The sequence below is a fragment of the Pseudophryne corroboree genome, chromosome 4 (genome assembly GCF_028390025.1).
Source record: "Pseudophryne corroboree isolate aPseCor3 chromosome 4, aPseCor3.hap2, whole genome shotgun sequence".
NCBI lineage: Eukaryota > Metazoa > Chordata > Amphibia > Anura > Myobatrachidae > Pseudophryne > Pseudophryne corroboree.
The window spans coordinates 39,689,702-39,703,831 of NC_086447.1; the positions used below are offsets into that span (position 1 = coordinate 39,689,702).

General features: G+C 41.5%; 1 pseudogene; it reads left to right on the plus strand.

Moving 5' to 3' along the window:
• Positions 1-11,578: 11,578 nt before the first annotated feature.
• On the plus strand, positions 11,579-12,510 carry LOC134910798 (olfactory receptor 2D3-like; annotated as a pseudogene).
• The last annotated feature ends 1,620 nt before the right edge of the window (positions 12,511-14,130 follow it).

Genomic DNA, 14,130 nt, shown 5'->3' on the forward strand with positions numbered 1-14,130 from the left:
TAATACAGTATTTATTAAATAGTTGTAGGATGCAAATACCCAAATTGTAAGCAAAGCTCACTTTAAAATATATTTAGTACAAATACTGTGTATCTACCCAGCGCAGTGAAAAGGATCCCTTAAAATATTATGAGTTCATTTTAACAATCATATTCAATGCGGAAGCTCCTTAATCCATATTTCAGGTATTGAGAATTGTCTCTCTAAATTTTTTCAATGTAATGAAGCTGAGACACTCGGTCTAGTTCCAAACAACCTCAGAAAAACTTGTGTCTTTAAATTGTCTCCCATCTGTAACTGATTGGACTGGTGTTCTAAATCAAATGTAGCACCACACACCTGCATATGAGGAGCTACAAAGAGGATAGAGAATCAATTGTACCTCATCCTGACACATGTAACCACATTAAGCTGGTATTGGAAACAAATGTAACAGTTCACGATAGCATTATATGAAGTTTCACGAGGATAGTAAAATTATGACTTATCTTAACATGATCTCATGATATAGAAATGGTAATACGGGTCTAAAGCATACTTGCCTACCTGACCCTCTCCATGAGGGAGAAAATGCTCTGTTCCTGGACTTTCCTGGTAATGTATGATTGCCATCACCTGTGGTGAGCTAGTTACTTGAGAAGAAAGGTGTTTCACCACAGGTGATGGCAATCATACATTACCAGGAAAGTCCAGGAACAGAGCATTTTCTCCCTCATGGAGAGGGTCAGATAGGCAAGTATGCACTAGCTGCCTCGCTGCACCAATAATAGGTGTGCCCTTTTTTTCTCTCTCTATAATTCTAAAAGCTACTTCTGGGACTCTTTGGTGCCTTTAGACCATACTTGCCTACCTGACCCTCTCCATGAGGGAGAAAATGCTCTGTTCCTGGACTTTCCTGGTAATGTATGATTGCCATCACCTGTGGTGAGCTAGTTACTTGAGAAGAAAGGTGTTTCACCACAGGTGATGGCAATCATACATTACCAGGAAAGTCCAGGAACAGAGCATTTTCTCCCTCATGGAGAGGGTCAGGTAGGCAAGTATGGTCTAAAGGCACCAAAGAGTCCCAGAAGTAGCTTTTAGAATTATAGAGAGAGAAAAAAAGGGCACACCTATTATTGGTGCAGCGAGGCAGCTAGTGCATACTTGCCTATCTGACCCTCTCCATGAGGGAGAAAATGCTCTGTTCCTGGACTTTCCTGGTAATGTATGATTGCCATCACCTGTGGTGAGCTGGGTAATTGATAAGAAAGGTGTTTCACCACAGGTGATGGCAATCATACATTACCAGGAAAGTCCAGGAACAGAGCATTTTCTCCCTCATGGAGAGGGTCAGGTTGGCAAGTATGGGCTAGTGTGTCAAGCATTTTACAGTGAATGAGCATGCTCCGACAGCATCTAAGGGTTGGAAACAAGATAAGATGCTTCTACTTTTGAAAAGATTGTCCCGGACACCCTGATAGTGCTTGTTAACAATGAGAGAGCATTGAAAGTAAATGCATATACAAATGATAGCAGGATAAATAAAGTGCACTTATCTCCTCAAGAGTGTAAGCTGCTTCCCTGTATGTGTAAATACATTGGTGCAGGGTGAGCGTTACTCTCTAATACGCTCCATAGTGCTTAAGGAAGGTAGTTAAGTGGCAGTGTTTGGACCCTAATGGTAACAGCGATCCTGATGCCAGTGGTATTGCAGGATCCGTTGCCCACCATGCAGTCCCACTATCTGTCACTTTGAAAAGAGTACACAGATACCTGGGAGTATGTGTATGGAGAACGGAGCGGATGATCCTGAAATCCACCGCGCAGGGTAAGCAGCGTTCACAGGGGGTCTGTCTTTTCATATGGGCTCAATGGGCTCTTGCCTAAGGGCCTAAAGAGTATAAGGGCCCTAGGCTGATAGCTGAGGGTCCCCTCTTTCCAGGTGTACCAGATTTAAAAAAAAATGGCCCTGTGGAACCAGAGATATCTGACTTTAAAGCAGTGGTCCCCATCCCAGCCTGTTAATTGCTCTTCCCAGCCAGATATCTCAGGTTCTGTCTGACGTAAAGATTTTCTGAGGGTATTCTGCAAAAGCTGGGACTCTCCCCTTTTGGATGACACTGGCAGCTTGTCTCTACTATACCCAGAACCAGATATATCAGCCTTTCAGCAGCTAGTCCCTGCTCCAGCTCCACCCATCTTGTATGCGGTTTAAAATATTGCTCTGGCTTCTGAACTCTGATCCCCAAGTCCTCAGTACTGCCTGAAAGGTGGGACTCTCTAGTTTTTTTTTATCCCATTGAAAGCAAAGAAATTTATTTCCAGGAACTGGAAATATCTACAGTCAAACAAGATACCCCACCACCAGAAAATTGTGAATATTAAGTCCACTCCACTATTCACCCCTCCCCTGCGTATTAAACACCCCCTACCATCCTGGAAGACATGTACTGGGGCCCCTTCATTCAGCCCAATTCCCCCTTCTAAAGTTTAGTGTTCTCCCTCCCGCCCTATCTGTGCAGTTAAGGAGTAATTAGCAGAAACTGCCCAGGGCCTGCATGCTGAGCGGAAGATAGAACAGCCCCTACCACCTGCAGGACATCAAAGCTGCTGTTGATAGCATTCCCCCACCCCTACTGTTGGATATTAGGTAGGGGCCCCAGTGCATTGTTTTGCCCAGGGGCCTACACTGCTTTTATGACGGCCCTGAGCGTTCAGTGTAGTAGGTACACGAACGCCCGCCTCAGACAGCTGTTTCGCTGATAGATTCCTCAGGGAGACACAAAACCACTGCAATCAGGATCGCTGCTACCATTAGGGTCCAAACACTGCCACTTAACTACCTTCCTTAAGCACTATGGGGCGTATTAGAGAGTAACGCTCACCCTGCACCAATGATTCTCTATCCTATTTGTAGCTCCTCATATGCAGGTGTGTGGTGCTACATTTGATTTAGAACACCAGTCCAATCAGTTACAGATGGGAGACAATTTAAAGACACAAGTTTTTCTGAGGTTGTTTTGAACTAGACCGAGTGTCTCAGCTTCATTACATTAAAAAAAAAATTAGAGAGACAATTTTCAATACCTGAAATATGGATTAAGGAGCTTCCGCATTGAATATGATTGTTAAAATGAACTCATAATATTTTAAGGGATCCTTTTCACTGCGCTGGGTAGATACACAGTATTTGTACTAAAGATATTTTAAAGTGAGCTTTGCTTACAATTTGGGTATTTGCATCCTACAACTATTTAATAAATACTGTATTGTTTTTGCTTGTACCTCTATAGGAGACAACACGTTGCACAATTAATTGGGAGAGAGTTGGTGCAGTATTAAAGAAACTTGGTATATGTATAAGAGTATTTGTATGGAAATCTTGGGTATAACCTCATTAATTGTGGGTATGATGCTTACAATCTACTAGATCAGAAAATGTGGCTATAGTTGGCCGAGGTACCACCAGTCGATTTCTTCATACTGATATCATTAACTGATTTATAATTGACTAGCCACTCTTGGCTAGTTAACTTGAATGTGATAGAGGTATTTCCTAAATTCAATACCACCAACTATTAGCTATATTTAAAAATAATTTATCACCCTATGTGTTGAATAATATCCCCACTCCATTTTGAATGTGGTTTAGGTCACTTTTTTGTATACATATCAATGTCTCTGTCTTTGTCTGTGATATACTATTTTAATTTTAAGAAATAAAAGTTATATTTTAATTAACCAATTTTTCCTAATGAGTGCCCCTCCAAAAAACGAGAGTTTCATTTCCTTCTCTTTATTTCTGATTACCATTTACTCTCAGGGGTGCACCGCCACATGAGTCATTCTTTTCAGTCCTTGTAAAAAGGATAATATTTAAGATTATTGTGGATTAATAATTTACGGGTTGTTATAACCGCATTATTTAATATATTACCTGTGCTCAAGTTTCCCTCCCCATTTCCCTTTACCCTATCCTTTTCCCGACTAAAGCTGTCATCTGCAACATACAATAATGTGTCTACAGAACCGCGGATGGCTCATAAATTGGGCAAAATTGTCTCTGGTTCCGTCACAGAGGAGGACTCACTTGGGGGCTGTACTGTATTCAAGTCTTCAGAGAGTAATTTTACCTCTGAACAAGATATCCAAGGTTCAGTCAAGGATTCAGGACTCAGTCAAAAGGTATCCATTCACACAGAAATGCGTGTGATGGGTTTGATGGTGTCAACATTCGACATGGTGGAGTATGCACAATTCCACTCGAGGCCTCTGCAACATCTGATTCTTGCCAAATAGAATGCATCAGACGATAAAAACACAGACTATTGTTCTTATGATAGAAGTAAGAAGGTCATTAGTCTGATGACTACAGACATCCCATCTGGACAAGGGGAGACCCTTTTGGATATCAGATTGGGAAATTCTGATGACATATGACAGTCTCCAGGGCTGGGGAGCAGTGTCAGGAAGATTGTGTTTTCAGGGGCAATGGACCAAGGAATAAAGTTGCCTGCCAATAAGTATATTGGAACTTCGTGCCATATACATGGTACTGATCAGGCAAAGGACATTCTTCAGGGAAAACCAGTCCAGATCCGCTCACACAATACGACTGCAGTAGCGTACCTCAACCATCAGGGAGGGATTCGCAGCCGAAAAGCGATGAAGAAGGTAAGTCACATACTAAAGTGGGCAGAACTTCATCATCCATCCTTGTCCACAATGTTCGTTCCGGGAGTCCTAAACTGGGAAGCGGACTTTCTCAGTCGACACGCCATTCAGGCAAGCGAATGGGCTTTACACCCAGAGGTCTTCCAGACTCTAGTAGACAAGTGGGGGTTGCCAGAGATAGATCTCATGGTATCCCATCTGAACAACAAAGTGCTCGCATATGGGTGAAGAACAAAGTATCCCAGAGCGATCTTTGTGCCTGACCTGTCAGTGAGATGGGACTTTCATCTGGTTTATGTGTTTCCTCCAATCACCCTATTACCCAGGGTGGTGAGAAAAATAAAGCAAGGAAAAGGTGCTGTGATACTAATAGCTCTGGTTTGGCCCAGAAGGCATTGGTACACAGATCTGCAGAGGATGTCGATAGATGTTCCACTTCTGCTCCCTCAACGTCTAGATCTACTGATGCAGGGTCCTTGTTATTATAGACATCTGGATCGAATGTCTTTGACGGCGTGGCTCTTGAAACCTCTATCCTGAAGTCAAGAGGATTCTCACAACAGGTAATACAAACTATGCTCAGAGCAAGGAAACCTTCCTCAGCTCACATTTATCACTGAATATGGCAAACCTATATTCATTGGTGCAGTGAACGGAAAATGGACCCCAAGTCTTTCATAGTTTCCCGGGCTTGTGTGAGTTCTGGACAGTTACGTGATAGATAGATATATTGAATGTCTTAATTATGACCCTCATGATATTTTGACAGTCTACATATGATTGTCTGCATAACGTTGATGTTGATATTTTGGTTATCTAAATATTGTACATGTCCACATTATGGTGTCTAAGTTTTGAATGTCTAAATAATATATCCAACCCATTAAACAGGGCATCACTTTTGTATCAACCAATCGGAGAATAATGTTTGAACCGGGAACTTTGCCTATTTTCTGCATTCTTATTTATATCTATCTATCTACCTATCTATATATACATATATATATATATATATATATATATATATATATATATATATAGTAGATGCCGGAACTCACGTGGATACAGCAAAACACAATTGACCCGGTGTCCTCTCAAGTATTTAAGTACAAGTGCATAGTGTCAGGTAAAAGCGACACTCCTGGTCTTAATTCTTATAAATCAACAGGTCATAACCCTGTACATTTTGCAAAACTTACAGTGTTATGACCTGTTGATTTACAAAAATTAAGACCAGGAGTGTCGCTTATACCTGACACTATATATACTAAAATATTCTCTACCATCCTAATCTTAGTCATATTCTGATCTACTGTACACCCTACATACAACTGGCACAAACTTTCTTTTGTTTAAATATAGTTATTGAAATAGAACTACAGATGGGTCCACATTTAGAGAGGCTACTTTTTTTGTAATCATATTGATGTCTTAATCATAGTTAAGTTTCCCATGTATCTGCATTATAACTTAGACTTCCATTATGGAACTAATATTATTAAGTAGATTTTATCTCTTTCAATAAAGTTACCTGACACTATGTTTAAATTGATATTAATTTCAATCATATTCAATCTCATTCAATAGTATTTGATGTAGAGATGAGCGCCTGAAATTTTTCGGGTTTTGTGTTTTGGTTTTGGGTTCGGTTCCGCGGCCGTGTTTTGGGTTCGAACGCGTTTTGGCAAAACCTCACCGAATTATTTTTGTCGGATTCGGGTGTGTTTTGGATTCGGGTGTTTTTTTCCAAAAACACTAAAAAACAGCTTAAATCATAGAATTTGGGGGTCATTTTGATCCCAAAGTATTATTAACCTCAAAAACCATAATTTACACTCATTTTCAGTCTATTCTGAATACCTCACACCTCACAATATTATTTTTAGTCCTAAAATTTGCACCGAGGTCGCTGTGTGAGTAAGATAAGCGACCCTAGTGGCCGACACAAACACCAGGCCCATCTAGGAGTGGCACTGCAGTGTCACGCAGGATGTCCCTTCCAAAAAACCCTCCCCAAACAGCACATGACGCAAAGAAAAAAAGAGGCGCAATGAGGTAGCTGTGTGAGTAAGATTAGCGACCCTAGTGGCCGACACAAACACCGGGCCCATCTAGGAGTGGCACTGCAGTGTCACGCAGGATGGCCCTTCCAAAAAACCCTCCCCAAACAGCACATGACGCAAAGAAAAAAAGAGGCGCAATGAGGTAGCTGACTGTGTGAGTAAGATTAGCGACCCTAGTGGCCGACACAAACACCGGGCCCATCTAGGAGTGGCACTGCAGTATGTATGTATAAAGAAAGAAAAAAAAACCACGGTTAGGTGGTATATACAATTATGGACGGGCTGCCGAGTGCCGACACAGAGGTAGCCACAGCCGTGAACTACCGCACTGTACTGTGTCTGCTGCTAATATATAGACTGGTTGATAAAGAGATAGTATACTCGTAACTAGTATGTATGTATAAAGAAAGAAAAAAAAACCACGGTTAGGTCACTGGTATATACAATTATGGACGGGCTGCCGAGTGCCGACACAGAGGTAGCCACAGCCGTGAACTACCGCACTGTACACTGGTTGATAAAGAGATAGTAGTATACTCGTAACAACTAGTATGACGACGGTATAAAGAATGAAAAAAAAACCACGGTTAGGTGGTATATAATACAATTATGGATGGACGGACTGCCTGCCGAGTGCCGACACAGAGGTAGCCACAGCCGTGAACTACCGCACTGTACACTGGTTGATAAAGAGATAGTAGTATACTCGTAACAACTAGTATGACGACGGTATAAAGAATGAAAAAAAAACCACGGTTAGGTGGTATATAATACAATTATGGTTGGACGGACTGCCTGCCGAGTGCCGACACAGAGGTAGCCACAGCCGTGAACTACCGCACTGTACACTGGTTGATAAAGAGATAGTAGTATACTCGTAACAACTAGTATGACGACGGTATAAAGAACGGAAAAAAAACCACGGTTAGGTGGTATATATTATAATACAATTATGGATGGACGGACTGCCTGCCGAGTTCCGACACAGAGGTAGCCACAGCCGTGAACTACCGCACTGTACACTGGTTGATAAAGAGATAGTAGTATACTCGTAACAACTAGTATGACACTATGACGGTATAAAGAATGAAAAAAAAACCACGGTTAGGTGGTATATATTATAATACAATTATGGATGGACGGACTGCCTGCCGACTGCCGACACAGAGGTAGCCACAGCCGTGAACTACCGCACTGTACACTGGTTGATAAAGAGATAGTAGTATACTCGTAACAACTAGTATGACACTATGACGGTATAAAGAATGAAAAAAAAACCACGGTTAGGTGGTATATATTATAATACAATTATGGATGGACGGACTGCCTGCCGAGTGCCGACACAGAGGTAGCCACAGCCGTGAACTACCGCACTGTACACTGGTTGATAAAGAGATAGTAGTATACTCGTAACAACTAGTATGACTGACTATGACGGTATAAAGAATGAAAAAAAAACCACGGTTAGGTGGTATATATTATAATACAATTATGGATGGACGGACTGCCTGCCGACTGCCGACACAGAGGTAGCCACAGCCGTGAACTACCGCACTGTACACTGGTTGATAAAGAGATAGTAGTATACTCGTAACAACTAGTATGACACTATGACGGTATAAAGAATGAAAAAAAAACCACGGTTAGGTGGTATATATTATAATACAATTATGGATGGACGGACTGCCTGCCGACTGCCGACACAGAGGTAGCCACAGCCGTGAACTACCGCACTGTACACTGGTTGATAAAGAGATAGTAGTATACTCGTAACAACTAGTATGACACTATGACGGTATAAAGAATGAAAAAAAAACCACGGTTAGGTGGTATATATTATAATAATACAATTATGGATGGACGGACTGCCTGCCGACTGCCGACACAGAGGTAGCCACAGCCGTGAACTACCGCACTGTACACTGGTTGATAAAGAGATAGTAGTATACTCGTAACAACTAGTTTGACTATGACGACGGTATAAAGAAAGAAAAAAAAATACCACGGTTAGGTGGTATATAATTATACAATTATGGATGGACGGACTGCCTGCCGAGTGCCGACTGCCGACACAGAGGTAGCCACAGCCGTGAACTACCGCACTGTACTGTGTCTGCTGCTAATATAGACTGGTTGATAAAGAGATAGTATACAACAATATACTACTATACTGGTGGTCAGGCACTGGTCACCACTAGTCACACTGGCAGTGGCACTCCTGCAGCAAAAGTGTGCACTGTTTAATTTTAAATTAATATAATATTATGTACTCCTGGCTCCTGCTATAACAACCTGCAGTGCTCCCCAGTCTCCCCCACAATTATTATAAGCTTTTATACATTGATGTGCAGCACACTGGGCTGAGCTGAGTGCACACAGACTGAGTCACACTGTGTGACTGCTGTGTATCGTTTTTTTCAGGCAGAGAACGGATATAGCAGAGAACGGATATATTAAATAAAAGTTAACTTAACAACAACTGCACTGGTCACTGTGGTAAACTCTGTCTGCACAATCTCTCTCTCTCTCTCTCTCTTCTAATCTATTCTAATGGAGAGGACGCCAGCCACGTCCTCTCCCTATCAATCTCAATGCACGTGTGAAAATGGCGGCGACGCGCGGCTCCTTATATAGAATCCGAGTCTCGCGAGAATCCGACAGCGTCATGATGACGTTCGGGCGCGCTCGGGTTAACCGAGCAAGGCGGGAAGATCCGAGTCGCTCGGACCCGTGAAAAAAAAAGTGAAGTTCGTGCGGGTTCGGATTCAAAGAAACCGAACCCGCTCATCTCTAATTTGATGTCAACGATTTCGTCCACTAAAGAAATCTCTTCCAAATTGACAGTTTTCAGACCATCTCAACTGTTTAAAGCAAATTAAATTATTTTGGGATACAGTATTTCATTGGTGATTTTGAAATTCTCCCTTTACTAGATTCCTCCACCTTATGCTTCATAATACAGAAATTGAAGATTTATCTGATTGTGAGATACTGTATATGGTGATTTTTATTATTATTATTATTATTATTATTATTATTATTATTAGTTTGTATGGAGATTTGAGAAATTGGAGAATTGTCATGTATATTTTTCTTTAGTAGATTAGGTGATCTTCAAATCACCATTAAAAATCACCAAATAGAAGTTTTGATTAAAAACTTTTAAATTAAGATAGAACTGTTGATGAGTGACCAAGAAAGCAATAACTGATTTATCTAATTAATTAACTTATTAAGAAGATCAGTGTTATAGTGAGAATATTTATAAAGGTCAAAGGTGATGTTTAATTTAGGACAGCCTTGCTCACTAACTAGTGCCTTCCTCTTTTTACTGACTATTTAGGTAAGGGTGACCTTTGCCATGACTACAACCATATACCGTATATACTCGAGTATAAGCCGACTTTTTCAGAACTTTTTTTTGTGCTGAAAAAGCCACCTCGGCTTATACTCGAGTCAGTGACAGGCAGAGGCAGAGCAGTGTGAAGGAGGGACACGGAGCGCACAGCGCGCGCCTCTCCTGTGTCCCTCCTGCATCTCCGGCGGCAGCAGCGGCCGTTCTATTAAAGGAAGTACCCATTCGTGACCTCTGATCACGAACCGGCACTTCCTTTAATAGACCCGCCGCGGCCGCCGAAGATGCAGGAGGGATGCAGGAGGGACACAGGAGAGGCGCGTGCTGTGCGCTTCGTGTCCCTCCAGAAGACAGCGCGGGATCGACGGAGGGGTAAGTAACAGCACTGTGGGGCATATCTGGCACTTGGGGAGGGAGCATATCTGGCAGCATGATGGGGCATATGTGGCAGCATGAGGGACATATGTGGCAGCATGAGGGACATATATGGCAGCATGTGGGCATATCTGGCACTCTGGGGCATATTTGGCAGCATGAGGGCATATCTGGCACATCAGGCACTGTGGGGCATATCTGGCACTGGGGGCATATCTGGCAGTATGAGGGCATATCTGGCACTGTGGGGGCATATCTGGCAGTATGAGGGCATATCTGGCACTGAGGGCTGTGTACGGCTAGAGCTGTATTTCCCACCCTAGGCTTATACTCGAGTCAATAAGTTTTCCCTGGTTTTTGTGGTAGAATTAGGTGCCTCAGCTTATATTCGGGTTGACTTATACTCGAGTATATACGGTAATTACTATCAGTGCTATTTTCCAGCAGGAACACAGTTCCTGAACCTCTCATTAAATATGACATAATCAGGAACTCTCCTGGGCCAAAACGTATTTCCCATAAGATAAGTTTTATTTTAAAGTCCATTTTGAGTGCCTTTTTAAAATAAACTGTCAGTCTATCTATCTATCTATCTATCTATCTATCTATCTATCTATCTATCTATCATCTGTCACTATTTATTTATAACTTTTTTAATAGCTCAACCCCCAAACCCGTAGTTCCTGAAACTATTTTCCAGAAACATAGTACGGATTACTTCCAATGGCTACTGTAGAAGCTTCTATGCACAATGCTGAAGGACTCTACAGTCAAGCACCATGGTCTTTCGCTTTGATGCTACTTTCTTCCCAAATGTAACTTTGTAAAGTCTCCTGCAATAAGTTGTGAACCCTCTTGCTTTCAGCATACTGAAACCCCTGACGAAGGTAGATAATGGTGGAGTCTTCAGAAGAGGGGGGTACACTTTGTAGTTTAAATACAGCCAGCACAGAATGAGTTTCCCCAGATCAGAGAACCCTTTTAAGACACAATATGACATTCAAGCTCATACAATATTTATAGACAATGAGATTTGACGTCATGTTCTACAATGAGAATATGGATGTTTTTTTCAACTGTGCTTCTCTTTGCAGTATGATATGTCTCTACATGAATAGAAGCAGATGACATGGAAAGTGGAAATTATAGCATGGTGACGGAATTCATCCTTCTTGGGCTTTCGACAGACCCCATCCTACAAATTCCGCTATTTCAATTCTTCTTGATCGTTTACATGACCACTGTGGTGGGGAACGTTGTGCTGATAGCGGCTGTGAGAGTAGATACTCGCCTACACAAGCCTACAGTATGTACTTATTTCTGGTCAACCTGTCTTTTGTGGACATCTGCTACACTTCAATAACTGTCCCCAAGATGCTGGCGAATATCCTGACAGTAAATAAAAGTATTTCATTCTCCGGCTGCTTAATTCAGGTTTATTCTTTTCTTCTCCTGGCAGAAACAGAGTGCGTCCTTCTGGCTTTCATGGCCTATGACCGATTTGTCGCTATCTGCAACCCTCTACGTTACAACACCATTATGAAATCAGTGGTTTGCGTTAAGATGGTCAGCGCATCATGGCTGACTGGCGGCATCATATCATCTGTGGATATATATTTTTTATGTCAGTTGACGTATTGTGGCCCTAACACAATTAACCACTTTTTCTGTGAAGCTACATACTTACTGCAACTTTCCTGCAGCGACCTCTCATCATCAAATGTTGTCAAATTTGCGGGTAGTTCTTTGGTGCTTCTTGTACCTCTTTCTTTTATCCTGTATTCATACGTTAACATCATCAGAGCCGTATTACGGATCCAGTCCAGGAGATACAAAGCCTTTTCTACATGTGTTTCACATCTAATCATCGTGATTCTCTTCTACGGCTCAGCCCTGTTCATATATATGAGGCCTGAGCACACAGCAAACTTAGCAGACAAAATACTATCCGTGTTTTATACAGTTATTACCCCGATGTTAAACCCTATAATATACAGCCTGAGAAATAAAGATGTGCATGGCGCTCTTAAAAACATCGGGAAGTCTCTAGTCATTTCATAGTTACCCCATATATCAAAAGGGTATAAAAGAAATCTAAACACACTCACATAACATTATTTTTTACTTTTATGGCATAGAGAACTGTCTTAGGTATGTATGTAATAAGCCTTTGTGAGAGGTATAGTGGAGAGAGATAAAGTACCAACCAACCAGCTCATTTTTAAACACAGCCAGTAACATGGCAGTTAGGAGCTGATTTGCTGGTACTTTATCTCCAGGTACTTTATCTCCATCCACTTTATCCCTCTCCAAGGCTTAGTACATAGACCACTAAGGCCGCTGAGGTAGATGAAAACCTCCAAGCACACAGCAGCCAGGAAAACAGCTCACCAGTCCAGGGTTTTCATGCAATCTAGCCTTGACTAGTTTTATTGTGCAGCATAAAAACAAAACATAAAAATAAATCCTAGCCTGTCTAGACACTAACCAAACATAACAGATTCCCTCTCTTCAAAGTGGTAGGTCCTAATTCCCCTACCACAGACATTTGCACAAAACTTAAGTTAGTAAATCACATTGTCTCATAACGGGCCAACTGCATTTTTCCCCAGGTAGTGAGACCCTGAGCCAAGCCCTAACACAGCTTTTAGCAGCCTCTGACACATGCAGGCAATCATTAGCCTGCTCTCAGGCTGAAGACCTAAAAGCCCAAAATGGGCTTTATGGGTGAAGCCTTCCCTTCTTTCTCACACCCATACCCCCAGGACCCATTATCTAGCTTTATTACAAGCCCAAACTCTACTCAAGTCTGTTTAGCAGAAATAGACATTTCCTGTGGGTTTATGTACTAATCAGTGAAAAGACCAGAGATGAAAGCCAGTGGAGAAGTTGCCCATGGCAACCAATCAGCATTGAAGTAACATTTATAATTTGCATACTTTCAAATTATACAGAGCAGCTGATTGGTTTCTATGGGCAACTTCTCCACTGGCTTATTTGTCCACACTAATCACTGCTTAGTACATTTCCCCCTAAATCACATAGGTCAAAAACCTGGGACAAACATATCTCCTGTTTATTACTTTACCAGTGTTTTTATCACTATATAAATAGAGACAGAAGAATTTGAGCAAGCCTATATCCACAGAAGATCTGTGTTTAGTTCTCCCTGCCGAGTTCCTTCAAAAACTGTGTGCAAGTGTACCTAGAAGAATTGATGTTGTTTTGAAGGCAAAGGGTAATCACACCAAATATTGATTTAATTTAGATTTACCTTCTGTTCATTCACTTTGCATTTTCTAAATTGACAGAAAATAAACTATTAACACTTATGTACACACACTCACACACACATATATATATATATATATATATATATATATATATATATACAGGTTGAGTATCCCGTATCCAAATATTCCAAAATACAGAATATTCAGAAAATACGGAATTTTTTGAGTGAGAGTGAGATAGTGAAACCTTTGTTTTCTGATGGCTCAATGGCCATCATTCCGAGTTGTTCGCTCATTCTTTTTCTTCGCATTGGTGCGTTAAGTCACAAACTGCGCATGCGCAATGTTCGCAATGCGCATGCGCCAAGTAAATTAGCACAAAAGTTTGGTATTTTACTCACGGCTTAACGATTACATTTCTTCGTTCTGGTGATCGGAGTGTGATTGA